Source organism: Lampetra planeri, chromosome 36, assembly GCF_965212315.1.
Source record: "Lampetra planeri chromosome 36, kcLamPlan1.2.h2, whole genome shotgun sequence".
Classification (NCBI taxonomy): Eukaryota; Metazoa; Chordata; class Hyperoartia; order Petromyzontiformes; family Petromyzontidae; genus Lampetra; species Lampetra planeri.
Window position 1 is genome coordinate 8,340,332 of NC_136142.1, and position 14,139 is coordinate 8,354,470.

The window sequence follows — 14,139 nt, forward strand, 5'->3', positions numbered from 1 at the left end:
GTTAGTGGGTAGAGACACAGAGATAGTGACAGTGTTAGTGGGTAGAGACAAAGCTAGTGACAGTGTTAGTGGGTAGAGACAGAGATAGTGACAGTGTTAGTGGGTAGAGACACAGAGATAGTGACAGTGTTAGTGGATAGAGACAGAGCTAGTGACAGTGTTAGTGGGTAGAGACACAGAGATAGTGACAGTGTTAGTGGGTAGAGACAGAGCTAGTGACAGTGTTAGTGGGTAGAGACACAGAGATAGTGACAGTGTTAGTGGGTAGAGACAGAGATAGTGACAGTGTTAGTGGGTAGAGACAGAGATAGTGACAGTGTTAGTGGGTAGAGACAGAGATAGTGACAGTGTTAGTGGGTAGATACACACAGTGACAGTGTTAGTGGGTAGGGGTAGAGACACACAGTGACAGTGTTAGTGGGTAGGGGTAGAGACACAGTGATAGTGTTAGTGGGTAGGGGTAGAGACACACAGTGACAGTGTTAGTGGGTAGGGGTAAAGACACACAGTGACAGTGTTAGTGGGTAGGTGTAGATACACAGAGTTAGTGACAGTGTTAGTGGGTAGGGGTAGAGACACAGTGACAGTGTTAGTGGGTAGGGGTAGAGACACAGTGACAGTGTTAGTGGGTAGGGGTAGAGAGAGTGACATTGTTAGTGGGTAGGGGTAGAGACACAGTGACAGTGTTAGTGGGTAGGGGGAGAGACACAGAGTTAGTGACAGTGTTAGTGGGTAGGGGTAGACACACAGTGACAGTGTTAGTGGGTAGGGGTAGAGAGAGTGACAGTGTTAGTGGGTAGGAGTAGAGACACGGGTAGTGACAGTGTTAGTGGGTAGGTGTAGATTCACAGAGTTAGTGATAGTGTTAGTGGGTAGGGGTAGAGACACAGTGACAGTGTTAGTGGGTAGGTGTAGATTCACAGAGTTAGTGATAGTGTTAGTGGGTAGTGGTAGACACACAGTGACAGTGTTAGTGGGTAGGGGTAGAGACACAGTGACAGTGTTAGTGGGTAGGTGTAGATACACAGAGTTAGTGACAGTGTTAGTGGGTAGGGGTAGAGACACAGTGACAGTGTTAGTGGGTAGGGGTAGAGACACAGTGACAGTGTTAGTGGGTAGGGGTAGAGACACAGTGACAGTGTTAGTGGGTAGGGGTAGAGAGAGTGACATTGTTAGTGGGTAGGGGTAGAGACACAGTGACAGTGTTAGTGGGTAGGGGTAGAGACACTGGGTTAGTGACAGTGTTAGTGGGTAGGGGGAGAGACACAGAGTTAGTGACAGTGTTAGTGGGTAGGGGTAGACACACAGTGACAGTGTTAGTGGGTAGGTGTAGATACACAGAGTTAGTGACAGTGTTAGTGGGTAGGGGTAGAGACACAGTGACAGTGTTAGTGGGTAGGTGTAGATTCACAGAGTTAGTGATAGTGTTAGTGGGTAGGGGTAGAGACACAGTGACAGTGTTAGTGGGTAGGGGTAGACACACTGACAGTGTTAGTGGGTAGGGGAAGAGACACACAGTGACAGTGTTAGTGGGTAGGGGTAGAGACATAGTGACAGTGTTAGTGGGTAGGGGTAGAGACACACAGTGACAGTGTTAGTGGGTAGGGGTAGAGACACAGTGACAGTGTTAGTGGGTAGGGGTAGAGACACAGTGACAGTGTTAGTGGGTAGGGGTATAGACACAGTGACAGTGTTAGTGGGTAGTGGTAGACACACAGTGACAGTGTTAGTGGGTAGGGGAAGAGACACACAGTGACAGTGTTAGTGGGTAGGGGTAGAGACACAGTGACAGTGTTAGTGGGTAGGGGTAGAGACACAGTGACAGTGTTAGTGGGTAGGGGTAGAGACACAGTGACAGTGTTAGTGGGTAGTGGTAGAGACACAGTGACATTGTTAGTGGGTAGTGGTAGACACACAGTGACAGTGTTAGTGGGTAGGGGTAGAGACAGTGACAGTGTTAGTGGGTAGGTGTAGATACACAGAGTTAGTGACAGTGTTAGTGGGTAGGGGTAGAGACACAGTGACAGTGTTAGTGGGTAGGGGTAGAGACACAGTGACAGTGTTAGTGGGTAGGGGTAGAGAGAGTGACATTGTTAGTGGGTAGGGGTAGAGACACAGTGACAGTGTTAGTGGGTAGGGGGAGAGACACAGAGTTAGTGACAGTGTTAGTGGGTAGGGGTAGACACACAGTGACAGTGTTAGTGGGTAGGGGTAGAGAGAGTGACAGTGTTAGTGGGTAGGAGTAGAGACACGGGTAGTGACAGTGTTTGTGGGTAGGTGTAGATTCACAGAGTTAGTGATAGTGTTAGTGGGTAGGGGTAGAGACACAGTGACAGTGTTAGTGGGTAGGTGTAGATTCACAGAGTTAGTGATAGTGTTAGTGGGTAGTGGTAGACACACAGTGACAGTGTTAGTGGGTAGGGGTAGAGACACAGTGACAGTGTTAGTGGGTAGGTGTAGATACACAGACTTAGTGACAGTGTTAGTGGGTAGGGGTAGAGACACAGTGACAGTGTTAGTGGGTAGGGGTAGAGACACAGTGACAGTGTTAGTGGGTAGGGGTAGAGACACAGTGACAGTGTTAGTGGGTAGGGGTAGAGAGAGTGACATTGTAAGTGGGTAGGGGTAGAGACACAGTGACAGTGTTAGTGGGTAGGGGTAGAGACACTGGGTTAGTGACAGTGTTAGTGGGTAGGGGGAGAGACACAGAGTTAGTGACAGTGTTAGTGGGTAGGGGTAGACACACAGTGACAGTGTTAGTGGGTAGGTGTAGATACACAGAGTTAGTGACAGTGTTAGTGGGTAGGGGTAGAGACACAGTGACAGTGTTAGTGGGTAGGGGTAGAGACACACAGTGACAGTGTTAGTGGGTAGGGGTAGAGACACGGGTAGTGACAGTGTTAGTAGGTAGGTGTAGATTCACAGAGTTAGTGATAGTGTTAGTGGGTAGGGGTAGAGACACAGTGACAGTGTTAGTGGGTAGGGGAAGAGACACACAGTGACAGTGTTAGTGGGTAGGGGTAGAGACATAGTGACAGTGTTAGTGGGTAGTGGTAGACACACTGACAGTGTTAGTGGGTAGGGGAAGAGACACACAGTGACAGTGTTAGTGGGTAGGGGTAGAGACATAGTGACAGTGTTAGTGGGTAGGGGTAGAGACACACAGTGACAGTGTTAGTGGGTAGGGGTAGACACACAGTGACAGTGTTAGTGGGTAGGGGTAGACACACAGTGACAGTTATAGTGGGTAGGGGTAGAGACACAGTGACAGTGTTAATGGGTAGGGGTAGAGACACAGTGACAGTGTTAGTGGGTAGGGGAAGAGACACACAGTGACAGTGTTAGTGGGTAGGGGTAGAGACATAGTGACAGTGTTAGTGGGTAGGGGTAGAGACACACAGTGACAGTGTTAGTGGGTAGGGGTAGAGACACAGTGACAGTGTTAGTGGGTAGGGGTAGAGACACAGTGACAGTGTTAGTGGGTAGGGGTAGAGACACAGTGACAGTGTTAGTGGGTAGTGGTAGACACACAGTGACAGTGTTAGTGGGTAGGGGAAGAGACACACAGTGACAGTGTTAGTGGGTAGGGGTAGAGACACAGTGACAGTGTTAGTGGGTAGGGGTAGAGACACAGTGACAGTGTTAGTGGGTAGGGGTAGAGACACAGTGACAGTGTTAGTGGGTAGTGGTAGACACACAGTGACAGTGTTAGTGGGTAGGGGTAGAGACAGTGACAGTGTTAGTGGGTAGGGGTAGAGACACAGTGACAGTGTTAGTGGGTAGGGGTAGAGACACAGTGACAGTGTTAATGGGTAGGGGTAGAGACACAGTGACAGTGTTAGTGGGTAGGGGTAGAGACACAGTGACAGTGTTAATGGGTAGGGGTAGAGACACAGTGACAGTGTTAGTGGGTAGGGGTAGAGACACAGTGACAGTGTTAGTGGGTAGGGGTAGAGACACGGGGCAAGTGACAGTGTTAGTGGGTAGGGGTAGAGACAAAGAGTTAGTGACAGTGTTAGTGGGTAGGGGTAGAGACACACAGTGACAGTGTTAATGGGTTGGGGTAGAGACACACAGTGACAGTGTTAATGGGTAGGGGTAGAGACACACAGTGACAGTGTTAGTGGGTAGGGGTAGAGACACAGTGACAGTGTTAGTGGGTAGGGGTAGAGACACACAGTGACAGTGTTAGTGGGTAGGGGTAGAGACACACAGTGACAGTGTTAGTGGGTAGGGGTAGAGACACGGTGACAGTGTTAGTGGGTAGGGGTAGAGACACAGTGACAGTGTTAGTGGGTAGGGGTAGATACTCAGTGACAGTGTTAATGGGTAGGGGTAGAGACACAGTGACGTGTTAGTGGGTAGGGGTAGAGACACAGTGACAGTGTTAGTGGGTAGGGGTAGAGACACAGTGACAGTGTTAATGGGTAGCGGTAGAGACACAGTGACAGTGTTAGTGGGTAGTGGTAGAGACACAGTGACAGTGTTAGTGGGTAGGGGTAGATACACAGTGACAGTGTTAGTGGGTAGGGGTAGAGACACAGTGACAGTGTTAGTGGGTAGGGGTAGACACACAGTGACATTATTAGTGGGTAGGGGTAGAGACACAGTGACAGTGTTAGTGGGTAGGGGTAGAGACACAGTGACAGTGTTAGTGGGTAGGGGTAGAGACACAGTGACAGTGTTAGTGGGTAGTGGTAGACACACTGACAGTGTTAGTGGGTAGTGGTAGACACACTGACAGTGTTAGTGGGTAGTGGTAGACACACTGACAGTGTTAGTGGGTAGTGGTAGACACACAGTGACAGTGTTAGTGGGTAGGGGTAGAGACACAGTGACAGTGTTAGTGGGTAGGGGTAGAGACACAGTGACAGTGTTAGTGGGTAGTGGTAGACACACAGTGACAGTGTTAGTGGGTAGGGGTAGACACACTGACAGTGTTAGTGGGTAGTGGTAGACACACTGACAGTGTTAGTGGGTAGGGGTAGACACACAGTGACAATGTTAGTGGGTAGGGGTAGAGACACAGTGACAGTGTTAGTGGGTAGGGGTATAGTCACAGTGACAGTGTTAGTGGGTAGTGGTAGACACACAGTGACAGTGTTAGTGGGTAGGGGTAGAGACACAGTGACAGTGTTAGTGGGTAGGGGAAGAGACACACAGTGACAGTGTTAGTGGGTAAGGGTAGAGACACAGTGACAGTGTTAGTGGGTAGGGGTAGAGACACAGTGACAGTGTTAGTGGGTAGGGGTAGAGACACAGTGACAGTGTTAGTGGGTAGTGGTAGACACACAGTGACAGTGTTAGTGGGTAGGGGTAGAGACAGTGACAGTGTTAGTGGGTCGGGGTAGAGACACAGTGACAGTGTTAGTGGGTAGGGGTAGAGACACAGTGACAGTGTTAATGGGTAGGGGTAGAGACACAGTGACAATGTTAGTGGGTAGGGGTAGAGACACAGTGACAGTGTTAATGGGTAGGGGTAGAGACACAGTGACAGTGTTAGTGGGTAGGGGTAGAGACACAGTGACAGTGTTAGTGGGTAGGGGTAGAGACACAGTGACAGTGTTAGTGGGTAGGGGTAGACACACACAGTGACAGTGTTAGTGGGTAGGGGTAGAGACACAGTGACAGTGTTAGTGGGTAGTGGTAGACACACAGTGACAGTGTTAGTGGGTAGGGGTAGAGACACAGTGACAGTGTTAGTGGGTAGGGGTAGAGACACAGTGACAGTGTTAGTGGGTAGGGGTAGAGACACAGTGACAGTGTTAGTGGGTAGGGGTAGAGACACAGTGACAGTGTTAGTGGGTAGTGGTAGACACACAGTGACAGTGTTAGTGGGTAGGGGTAGAGACAGTGACAGTGTTAGTGGGTCGGGGTAGAGACACAGTGACAGTTATAGTGGGTAGGGGTAGAGACACAGTGACAGTGTTAATGGGTAGGGGTAGAGACACAGTGACAGTGTTAGTGGTTAGGGGCAGAGACACACAGTGACAGTGTTAGTGGGTAGGGGTAGAGACACAGTGACAGTGTTAGTGGGTAGGGGTAGAGACACACAGTGACAGTGTTAGTGGGTAGGGGTAGAGACACACAGTGACAGTGTTAGTGGGTAGGGGAAGAGACACTCAGTGACAGTGTTAGTGGGTAGGGGAAGAGACACACAGTGACAGTGTTAGTGGGTAGGGGAAAAGACACTCAGTGACAGTGTTCGTGGGTAGGGGTAGAGACACAGTGACAGTGTTCGTGGGTAGGGGTAGAGACACACAGTGACAGTGTTAGTGGGTAGGGGAAAAGACACTCAGTGACAGTGTTCGTGGGTAGGGGTAGAGACACAGTGACAGTGTTCGTGGGTAGGGGTAGAGACACACAGTGACAGTGTTCGTGGGTAGGGGTAGAGACACAGTGACAGTGTTAGTGGGTAGGGGTAGAGACACACAGTGACAGTGTTAGTGGGTAGGGGTAGACACACAGTGACAGTGTTAGTGGGTAGGGGTAGAGACACACAGTGACAGTGTTAGTGGGTAGAGGTAGAGACACACAGTGACAGTGCTAGTGGGTAGGGGTAGAGACACACAGTGACAGTGTTAGTGGGTAGGGGTAGAGACACACAGTGACAGTGTTAGTGGGTAGGGGTAGAGACACACAGTGACAGTGTTAGTGGGTAGGGGTAGAGATACACAGTGACAGTGTTAGTGGGTAGGGGTAGACACACAGTGACAGTGTTAGTGGGTAGGGGTAGAGACACACAGTGACAGTGTTCGTGGGTAGGGGTAGAGACACACAGTGACAGTGTTAGTGGGTAGGGGTAGAGACACACAGTGACAGTGTTAGTGGGTAGGGGTAGAGACACACAGTGACAGTGTTAGTGGGTAGGGGTAGAGACACAGTGACAGTGTTAGTGGGTAGAGGTAGAGACACGGGGATAGTGACACTGTTAGTGGGTAGAGACACACAGTGACAGTGTTAGTGGGTTGGGGTAGAGACACACAGTGACAGTGTTAGTGGGTAGGGGTAGAGACACACAGTGACAGTGTTAGTGGGTAGGGGTAGAGACACACAGTGACAGTGTTAGTGGGTAGGGGTAGAGACACACAGTGACAGTGTTCGTGGGTAGGGGTAGAGACACACAGTGACAGTGTTAGTGGGTAGGGGTAGAGACACACAGTGACAGTGTTAGTGGGTAGGGGTAGAGACACACAGTGACAGTGTTCGTGGGTAGGGGTAGAGACACACAGTGACAGTGTTAGTGGGTAGGGGTAGAGACACAGTGACAGTGTTAGTGGGTAGGGGTAGAGACACAGTGACAGTGTTAGTGGGTAGGGGTAGACACACAGTGACAGTGGTAGTGGGTAGGGGTAGACACACAGTGACAGTGTTAGTGGGTAGGGCTAGACACACACAGTGACAGTGTTAGTGGGTAGGGGTAGAGACACACAGTGACAGTGTTAGTGGGTAGGGGTAGAGACACACAGTGACAGTGTTAGTGGGTAGGGGTAGAGACACACAGTGACAGTGTTAGTGGGTAGGGGTAGAGACACACAGTGACAGTGTTAGTGGGTAGGGGTAGACACACGGGGCTCCGTGTGTGTTGTCGGCCAGGGTTAGGGTTCGACTCGGGGTGAAGGGGGTGGGGGGCGCTCGGTCTGCGGCTGGGACAGGAATGAAAACTGCAGTTGTACTCGCGTCATTATCACCTCGGGGAATGCGCCCGGCGACAGGTTGAGGCTGCACAGGTGAGGGGAGACAGGTGGGATGATGAGACAGGTGGGAGGGAGAGGGTAGAGGGGGAGGGGTGGAATTGGGGGGGGGGGGGAGAGACCCCCCCCTCCTACCCCCCCCCCCCCGCATTCCTCGCCAGCTGTGCGTAGCATAGGGGCGAGCGAGACGCTCAGTGGGTAAGACTCTGGTAATTAATTAAATAAGTGTAATGGAGCGTAATGGGGGAGAGGACGGGTGAATAATGAGCGAAGGAGATGACAGCACGGACACACGCAGAGAGAGAGAGAGAGACAGCTAGAGACAAAGATCCCCCGTATAGCCTTACACAGACTGTTGGGGCAAGTGCTGTTAGCTCGTAACAGCAGCAGCAGCAGTTGCGATGGAGGGCGGCACGCGAGCGGTTGATGTGCGTGGTCCATTACCAGCTTGCTTCATTTGAGGCTGAGTCGATCAAGGGGTGGCCCAGGACCGGGTGCAGATAATCGTCACCGTTGTTGGTGGCCGTGAGCGGGAATCGAACTCGGGATTTGTGTGTGTGTGTGTTGTGGGGAGCTCACACACACACGTGTGTCTGTGCAATGATGTGGCCCATATAGGTGTTCACGTACATATGTGACAAAGCAGACAAGTCACGTAGAATGGAAATAATAAAATAATAAAATAAAACACAATAAGATAATTCTCACGACGTTTCGCTGCAGTCACGAAAGCTTTAAATCGAAATTCAAAGCAGACAAAGGTCCCCTGCATAGCCTTCAACAAACAGGGGGGGGGGGGAGGGGTGGCACGTGCTGTTCGCTCGTAGCACGTGTTAAGAAGGGTGGCCAAAACCACGCCCGGCCGCCTTTGTCTCCCCAATGATGATGCTTCCTACACACGGTGACGCCAGGTTGAGTTGACCTCATGGGAAGGACCGGCCGTCCATAAATGACGTCACGCGATGTTGGAGGATTTTTGACCCCCCCCCCCGCCTCGTCACACGGCGTCACAAAAAGTCAGACCCCCCCTCAAATATGACGTCACAAAGCTCTGACCCCCCCCCCCCCACAAAACCATATTTCCATTTTGAAAATAAAACATGCTTCAAATCGCTTTAAACTATTGCCATTGTAGTGCGTATTTAATGTGGCGCTGCACTCTGATGTTGTAGGAGAAAACACGTATTAAAAAGGCGTTGGAAAGCTTACATTTAGCATAAAATTCACTTGAAAATATTCAACGTCTAACTAAAACTGCAGATATTCAGAATATTATATTGAAATTATCTTATAATTATAAAATAATAAAGTAATTACAACTATAAAAAAATACTTTGTAGTAGAACGAAGCAAAATGGAGAGTACAATTAGAATACAGTGATCATATATTTATTCCACAGAATGAAAAGCCCTGGTAGAATCATTAAAATCAAAATGTTTAATAAAAATAATTTTAAAAAATGTTCTAAATGTATGCTTCTCCATTCTCCCATGGAGAAGCAAAATGCTCCTTCATGGAATAAATAAAAGGTGACCTTAGGAAATTTAAATAATCAAATAGTTAATAATGAAAATTAAACAAAATTAGTGTTGTGATAACAATTCTATATTTATTTAAAGTTGCGCATTTTGATGTGACGTCACATTTCTCAACCCCCCCCCCCCTCGTCACACATCGTCACAAATGTCTGACCCGGCCCCCCCCCCAGGTGCGTGACGTCATTTATGGACGGCCCCTTACCGTTATCATTGGTCGTGGAGCGGGAATCGAAGATGCGCGGTGCGCTAACCACTGCGCCACCGCTCCCCACGTGTGCGCTGTGCACGTGTTATTATAACCAGGTAAGGCCCACTGAGCTACTTACCTCTTGACTAAACTCTTTTTCAGAAGAGACCTGCCCTTCACACATGATAGTTCAACCAAGAAGAGGAAGAAAAGGGGCCCTGTCCCATCCCACAGCGGGAATTGACTGCCATGGTGGCGAGATGTTAACTACCTTGCCTGGTATACAGCAAGGGACGTGCGTCTTCTTGGTTCTTTCGGTAAAGTCACGTAGAAGGGAAATAATAAAATAATAAAAATAAAACATAATAAAATAATAATAATGTTTTATTATTATTATTTTATTATCTCCCTTCTACGTGACTTTACCGAAACAACCAAGAAGATGAATCCCTGCAGTCACGAAAGCTTTACATCGAAAAGGGGCGTGCGGTCAGGGGAGGCAGGGGAGGCAGAGCCTCACCTGTGATACTCCAAAGAAAATAGCTGTTACGAAAAGTACAAAAGAAATAATAAGCAAATAAAACAAAAATTAAGATTTTTCCACTGATCTGTGTTATAAATGTCATTTCTGTACGATTCCAATCATTTTTATAGTAAAAATCGACAGATTTGCGGAGCTCCGCTGCAAATACAGGAAGAGACGAGAGGTGAGGCAGCGACGAGCTCAGCCTCCCCTCTGATTGCGCAACCCCTCAGTAACTGGATGGAGCGCGGGCAATAAGCGCGTGCCTGTTACTATCTCAGTATGTCACCAATGTGATATTTGTAGACCCCTTCATTTCATGTCCTCGCCTTCCATACTCCAGGTAACATTTCACTTACGTGTATAAAGATATTTAGGCTCGCTGGTCTCATCATGAAACTGCAATGAAAAAGCACCCAGGGGAGGCAGCTATCACATCTGCCTCACTGAGGGGGACGTGTCTAACACGCCCACCTCAGCGAGGACACGCCCCCTAAGCGAGGACACGCCCCCCTCAGTGAGGACACGCCCCCTAAGCGAGGACACGCCCCCTAAGAGTGAATCTGGCTCTGACACTAGCCAATGCCTCCCCAGCCATTGACCTCAGCGCACGTCACTGGTGTACAGGAGGTCGTGGGTTCTTTCCCGACCCTGGTGTGTGTTCAATTCAGGATGTGTGAACTCTTTATCTATTACAAAATTTATATGATCGTTTGTTGCTGACCGTTTGGCGTTTGGGAGCAAGTGATGTTAACACGTGGCACAGTGGCGAGATGTTAACTACTTCGCATGGTGTACAGGAGGTCGTGGGTTCGATCGCGACCCTGACTCTTGCTGTATATTTGGAGTTTTTGCGATGTCTCTGTGTCTCTCTCTGCCCGTGGTAGCGTATAGGTTTTTCTCCGGGTCGTTCCCTTTTTCCCTGCACACTTAAAAACAATACGTTGAGAGGAAGTAATAAAATAATAAAACTAAAACTTAATTAAAATAATTCTCACGACGTTTCGGCCACAACGCAAGCAGCCGTCCTCAGGTGAAAACCAGGTCTGTTCCCTTCTACGTGACTTTACCGAAAGAACCAAGAAGATGAATCCCTGCAGTCACGAAAGCTTTAAATCTAAATTTAATACGATGAGAGTATTTGGCTGCTGCTATACATTTCCACATGATGATGAGCCACTTCGTCGAGCTATCATTTGTGATAGTAGCCAGGTGGCTTCTGTTAAAAGAGCTGCATAGCTCAGTGGCCCGTACGTGGTAAGATAACAACATAATACTACTATAATTGGTTTTATACCCTCTTATCTGGCAACAAAACTGACACCTTTTTTACGAGGAGTCATGTTTGCATAGACCACAATACCTGCAGTCATAATGCAAACAAAAAACACAACTCTGATAATGTATGCACTGTCCTTGAAGTTGATTGGTCCACACCCGAGACAGCTTTCCTTAGAGCCTAGTCTCACATGGTGTTGGACCAGATGACGCCAAAAGGCGCACAACTCAAAGACAATGCACCATCAGAGTATGAGAACTCGGGGTAAAGCATTTACACCATTGGTACCTCATTTGCCAGTATGACTGCAGGTATTGTGGTCTATGCAAACATAACTCCTTGTAAAAAAAGGTGTCAGTTTTGTTGCCAGATAAGAGGATAAAAAACCAAGTATCATATTTTTTACTGGCAAATGAGGTACCACTATCTTCTTAGGTTTTTTCGGTAAAGTCACGTAGAAAGTAAAATAAAATAAAAACAAAAGTAAAATAAAATAAAAACAAAAATCACGACGTTTATTTTATTTTACTTTCTACGTGACTTTACCGAAAAAACCTAAGAAGATGATTCCTTGCAGTCACGAAAGCTTCAAATCTAGAGGTACCACTATAATTGCCAGGAAATGTGTGTAACGCGCATGACGTCACTCCACATGCCGCACCTCCCTCTCCCCCCCGTCATTAATAATAAAACAATCACGAGTGATTTTATTTATTTGAATTTTTTTTATCTAAGTGCCTTTACCGAAAAGACTAAAGAGTATGAATCCTTGCAGTCACGAAAACTTCAAATCTAGAAATACGGATTTTGACGCTCACGCGGAAGAAGGTCAAGCGGATTTTTTTTTTCGCAGAGTCGCTTCAAATATGACGACGTTTCTTTACAGAAAGTGACGGTCAAAAATACATCTACGCAGCAGCAGTGCTACATCCGTACGTGACGTCACTGCAAAAGTGCCCCCCCCCCGCCCCCCCCTACTATCATAAGCAATAAAATAAATACGCAAATTCGCTTTCAATTTGACGTTTCTTTATTGAAAGTTACTCAAATAAATGACTCTACGCAGACGTTTCTTTACGTAAATATTACAGCGTCCGTCCTAGGATGGGCAAAAGGCGGGTAAATAGAAGGTGTAACCCTTCCTGGCAATACACCAGCCGGTGTGAATATGTTCAAACGCCAACTAGAAATCAATCAAGAGACTCGGCCATAAACAAGGATGTATCTGGTGTAGGGCAATCAGTTTCGAAGACAATGCTTCTATATCGATTTCAAGCTTTCGTGACTGCACGGATTCATCTTCTTGGTTCTTTCGGTGAAGTCACGTAGAAGGGAAATTATAAAATAATAAAAAATACAACATAATAAAATAAAATTCTCACGACGTTTCGGCCACAAAACAAGCAGCCGTCCTCGGGTGAAGTACAGAGGTGTCTGAAAAACAGCGTCGTAATGAACACCGCTAGGCTTGGCAGCGTATTTTTAAGCTGGGTGGGAGGAGCGGAGTGCCTTGACAAATGAGTTTACATATCAACAGAGGAATTTAGCATTTTGACACTAAAGAACTGCAACTACCCTACTTCCATACATTAAACCGATGTGAAAAAACTAAATATAATCTACGTCAATATAATCAATGTACTCAATATACTCTCCAATAAGCTGAGCTATTGACATTAAGTAACTGGGTATAAGCTCCACTATACAATGACTACCGTACAGTGAACCGATAAAAAGCTAAAATATAAACGACATCAATATCATCAATATACTCAATGCACTCTCCAATAAGCTGAGTTTACATATCAACAGAGGAATTTTGCAAATTGACGCTAAAGAACTGCAACTGGATTCTTGTCTTGGATTAACACACGGAGGGTGGGGGGGGGGGATGCGTGACGTCAGCAGTGGATGCGTGACGTCAGCAGTGGGGGGGGATGCGTGACGTCAGCAGGCACACTGCGTGACGCTGCCGCATGCGGGTGACATCACAGATGTGACGTCACCGCTCGCTTGATGTGCAAAATATATTACATCAATTATTGCGCTCCCCCCCCCCCCCCCCCAAAAAAAATACAAAAGTCTATTTTTATACGTTTTGCATTGTGTACAGTCTGCAAGCTACCCACATGCAAAATTTAAAGTTTGTTGCATGTTGGGAAGTATGCTCAACATTTCGAAAAGACACACAGAATGTATTGACAAATTTCCCTTTTTTCTATCTAGATTATTATTCTTAGGTTTTTTCGGTAAAGTCACGTAGGTAAAAAAAATTAAACTTCATAAAAGTAAAATAAAAATAAAATAAAAATCACGACGTTTCGGAGGCAACACAAGCCTCCGTCTTCAGGTGGAACCGTCACAGCACGATAGCTGTATCAAGTTAAACGTCGTGATTTTTATTTTATTTTCATTTTACTTTTATTAATTTTAATTTTTTTTACCTACGTGACTTTACCGAAAAAACCTAAGAATATGAATCCTTGCAGTCACGAAAGCTTCAAATCTAGAATTAGATTATTATTATCAAAGCATGTTGTTGTGTATGGTCACCACGAGTGCCGGGTGTGTGTGTGCTTAATGCAGTCACTTGGTTCCTCGCAAAAGGTTTCTGTTTGGTGTTTGAACATCCTCACACAACTCCTGTTTCATTGCCAGAAAGGGTAATGCTAAGGCAACGCAGCAGTGAGGTCTATTGGGGTGGCTCACAGAGCCAGAATAGGATAAATAAGGGACCGTCCATAAATGACGTCACGCGATTTTGGACGATTTATGACCCCCCCCCCTTCTCGTCACACGGCGTCACAAAAGTCAGATTCCCCCTCAAATATGACGTCACAAAGCTCTGCCCCCCCCCAAAAAAAAAACATGCTTCAAATCGCTTTACACTATTGTCATTGTAGTGCGTATTTAATGT